We start from the raw sequence: 4,784 nt of genomic DNA, 5'->3' as shown, positions 1-4,784 counted from the left end.
CCCGCGCGCCGGCGCCCTCGCCGCCCCCACCGTCGCCATCGTCATCTAGCCACCCCCGTTGTGAGCCGCCGCGCCGCACCGGCTCTGTTTTTTTCATTTTTATTAGTTTAATTTTTTTGTTCAATGTATATGTGTATGTATGTGGCTATGTGTATGTAGATGTTCAAAATGTATAAAAAACTTGTTCAGAGCATGTTTTTGTTCATATATGTATTTTTTGTTCATATGTGTATTAATGTTTTCATATATGCAAAAGATTGATTTTTAGAAAAGTTAGGTTTTTTTTCTGTTCATAGATTATTTTTGGTGATATTAATTATTGTAGAATATGCAAATGTTTGTATGTTCATATGAACAATGCATTGGGCAAAATCTTTGTTTTTTCGAAATTTCCTATTTGAACATTTTTTTAAAACAAGCAATACTAAAAGAATGAGAGGAAAAAGGAAAATAAGAAGAGGAAGAAAGGAGAAGAAGAGGAGAGGAAGAAGAGGAGAAATAAATAAGAAGAGGAAAAAAGAAGAAAAAGAAGAGGAGAAGAAGAAAGGAATAGAGGAGAAGAAGAAAAATAGAAATTCTTCTTCTCCTCTTTTTTTTCTTCTTTTTCTTCTTCTTCCTTCTTCCTCTTTTCTTCCTTTTCCTTATTTTCCTTTCTCGAGGGAGAAGAAGAAAAAGAAGAGTAGTAGAAGAAGAAAGGAATAGAGGAGAAAGAAGAAACTTCAACATGAGGGGGGGAGGGTACCGATACCCCCTCCCCTCGAGATAACTTCGACATGAGGGGTGGTCGATATATATACCCCCTCTCGACCGTGATAACTTATACAACGGCAGCACCCCCCTCGGCCCTCTCGCTCGACCAAAACTCTCGAGGACACCCAAACCCTAGAGAGAAAACGATGTTGGTCTCCTACCCCCTCCCGCCACGCCCCTACCCGACAAATTAACTCTCTCGAGGCCACCCAAATTTACCAAGTTAAAAGAGCGTTGTCGTCGAGGCCACCCCAAACCCTTGAAGCGTTGTGTCGAGGCGACCCCAAACCCTAGAGAAGCAGCATCGAGGCAACTAACATGATTCCTTATTGTGATTAGCTAGCTAGTTCTACGTTTGCCACTAATATATATATATATATCCATCTGTACCATGTTTGAATAATAATTGACATGTTGTAAATATTTGCAGAAACTATGGAGCACTCCCGAGACGAAGAAATGGAAGCGATGTTGGTGGACATAATCACAAATGGAAGTGATGAAGTTGCGTCATTTCTCCTCGACACCGAAGAGGGCTATGTTCATGATGTCTTCGGCCCATTAATGCCGGTACAAGAAGAGGACTATGTTCATGGTGGCTCCGGTGATACAATGGAGGTACAAGAAGGAGACCGTGCTGACTGCTCCGGTGACCGAACCGAGTCCGGCCAGGTATATATATATATATATTAGTTAAGCCCGTGCTGACTAGTTAATTGATGCTTCCATTGTTTTGGTATATGTACACATATTAATTACTCTCGTCTTTCTTCCTTATAATTTCTAGCCCTTCGGATCGAGCACAACTTCGGTAAGGAGACGAGGCCCGAAGAAAAAGTTGAGCTCGGATGAAAAGTTTGAGATCATAGAAATCGCGCCCGACGGCGAACCGATTGAACCCATCCGGACAAGGAAGGCATTTTCTTCTCAGTGCGGGGTTCTTGTTAGGGACAAGATCCCGATCAGCATCCAGCAATGGTATAAGCCTAAGGAGGAAGACCCTAAGGTGTCTTATGTCAATGATATGCAGAAAGAAGATCTTTGGACTGAGCCGAAGGAAAATTTCACCCTACCGCCAGAGGAGGATCCGGAAGCCAGTTAAAGAGAAATTAATCAAGTCTTGTGCTCTTAAGAAGATGGCAACCCTAATGAGGAGGTGGAGGAAAGAGATGAACCAGTTTGTCGGAAAAAAAAGACACCAGAATTCATTGGCAAATATGAGAAGATCAAAGATCACTGGCCCGCATTTGTGGCCCACAAGACATCGGAAAAGAGTAAGAAGATGTCGGAGACAAACAAGAAAAATGCTGCGAAGAAGAAGCTTCACCATCGCACGGGGTCAGGTGGCTACCTCAAAGCCCGGCCTAAGTGGTCCAAGGCTGAGCATGATCTGCTTGAAAAAGGGATCGAACCAGAGACAATGTACCGGCCAGACCGTTGCTGGACTTGGTCCTTCGGGGGTGGCGGAACCTTGGACCCTGTAACAGGGAAGTGCCAGTGGACGGACGAGCAACTGCAAATACCAGTCAAGAACCTTCGACACTATATCGATGCAGCGCTCCGAGGGACGTTCCTTCCAAACAGGGAGAAGGACGAGCTCCCAATGGCCCTTGGAAATCCTGAGCACCCTGGACGGACACGAGGCACGCCAGGCTCCATTCCGTGGAAGGTTGGTTTTCCGGATGCAGGGGGTTACAAAACCCACGAGAGGAGGAAGAAACTGGAGCAGGACCAACTGCAGGCTGCACGAAAGGGTAATGGGGCTAGAGGATCGAGAAGAGGAACGAGAAGCAGCAGATCGCAGCAAACGACCTGCCGAAGCTTCCCCCAAAGCTACCCCGCCATCTCAGCGGAGAAGCAGCGTGGCTTCCACCGAGCTACTTCAGCCGAAGCATGTCTTGACGGCTCTTGCCAGCTATCCCGTGGATGGTATCACGGAGTCTCAAAATTGCCACATTATGGCGCGACGGATGAATTTGAAGGTCAAGGCGGCTGTTGGCCAAGTTTATCCTAGTGGACCCGGCACAACTTATCACTGCCAGCCGATTCCAGAAGGATATGCTAAGGTGATGGTGGATGAAATAACGGAGGGATTTGAGGACCTCCCGCTTGAGCACCCTACCGGTGAAGGGGAGACTAGGCTGGGTTATGCTCTGAAGACTCCATGCCTATGGCGGAAGGAGCTCATCAACCTTCTGAACTGGACGCCTCCGCCTCCTCCTCCTCCTCCGGCGAGTCAGGGCACTCCGCCTCCTCCACCGCCTCCTCCTCCGGCGAGTGACGATCAGGGCACGCGTGGCGGCACTCCGCCTCCTTCTCCGGCGCGTGGCGGCACTCCGCCTCCTTCTCCGCCTGCGCCGGCGCTCCCGAGCAGCCAGCAGCCTCCTCCTTCTCCGCCTCGCCAGCAAGGGCGGAAGAGACCCGCCGCCGCCCCGGCTACTCCGGCGCGTCGAACTCCTTCTCCTCCGCCTCGTAAGCAAGCACAAAAGAAGACAAATGCTGCAGTCGCTCCGTCTGCTCCGGTGTCTAGCAGCACAACCAGAGGCGGGAGGCAATACAAATACGGTCCATCTCTTAAGCCTCTAGAGAAGTTACCATACGAGAGGTCCAAGGAGGAAAATGATACGATTGTGCGGACCCACGTGAAGGAGTTCTTTGAAGGGGTGAAAGCAAAGAGACATCCACCTCCGGAGGAGAAGGTAGATCCGGTGAAAGCAAAGCGCACTATCGATGCCCTGAGGAAACCACCAAAGTCTCCGCCGAGAACCAACTATGAGCGCATTACTGAACGGACATATCTCCAAGCCCAGCAGTCGGGAACTACTGTCAGTGATAAAAGGTTAAAAGAACGAGCAAAGGGGAAAAAATTGCCTAGCTCGGCGAACAAGCACAACAATCGTGCCCCCCCCCCCCCGCTCAATGTGTCTAATGCTCCGGGGACGGTGGGCGGTTATGGCAATCTTGAAGATTACCTGCCTGACGATGCACTTCCTGATTTCATGGAGGTGGACGAACACAGATACGAGTACGGGAAGCCTCTCGTCAAAGATGAAAAATCTCTGACAACAATGATGCAAAGATTCCATAGTTGGTACATGAAAACCTGCAGAGAGTCTGAGGGGACGAACAGTTTGTATCTGAACATTAAAGAGGAGCACGACCTCGTTTCAAATGATCTGTTGTGTGTTCCATTTGATGAGTTCTTCGTGTTCTTCAATCAAAAGGCCCTCGATAAATTAATGGTCTTTTGCTACTGCCTGTAAGTACCATTTCTGTCATTAAGTCTCTATATATAGCTCGGCTCTTTCATTGCATGTATTTATAATTAATTGTCCTCAATATATTATGCAGATTGAAGATCGTCGAGTGCAAAAAACAAGAAATTTATGATATTGGGTTCATTAACACAAATATCATAGATGTATTTCTGGTTGAAAAGAACGTCAAAGAGGCCGAGGACAACTTGCTACGATCGTTGATCAAAAATCAAAACAAAGATACCATACTCTTTCTTTACAACGGCAAGTGAGTGTTACTGTCGTGTGCATATTCGGTTTCCCTTATTACTCGAGCGAGGTTATAATAATGTAATTGATGAGTTATGCATGCGTGGGCAGGTACCACTATATTCTTCTGTAGATTAAGCTTGAGCGTGGACTAGTAACCGTCTTAGACTCGAGACGGAAAGATCCCGAATCCTATGCGGACATGACTGAAATGCTCAGCAAGTAAGTTCAATCGATCATTATCGCACCATATCGGCAAGTTTTTGTTCATTTCCTGATATCTCAAGTAATAATAATTATTTTCTTTGTCTTGCAGGGTTTGGAAACAGTTCACCGCAGAAGCTCCGGGACTGCCGAAGGAGCTGCGATATACATACCCAAAAGTAAGTACTACTGGCTAGCTAGTTGCGCGCATCTCCCGTTGATTCTATAGTTATACTTTCATCAATGCCATTTATAATGCTTTATTATCAGTTTGATTGACCTCTATTTCTCGTAAAGTGCTTGTGGCAGGAGGAAGGGAATGAT

This window comes from Triticum dicoccoides, chromosome 7B (assembly GCF_002162155.2).
Source record: "Triticum dicoccoides isolate Atlit2015 ecotype Zavitan chromosome 7B, WEW_v2.0, whole genome shotgun sequence".
In the NCBI taxonomy this organism is placed as follows: Eukaryota; Viridiplantae; Streptophyta; class Magnoliopsida; order Poales; family Poaceae; genus Triticum; species Triticum dicoccoides.
Note: the sequence above shows the minus strand (reverse complement) of the source record.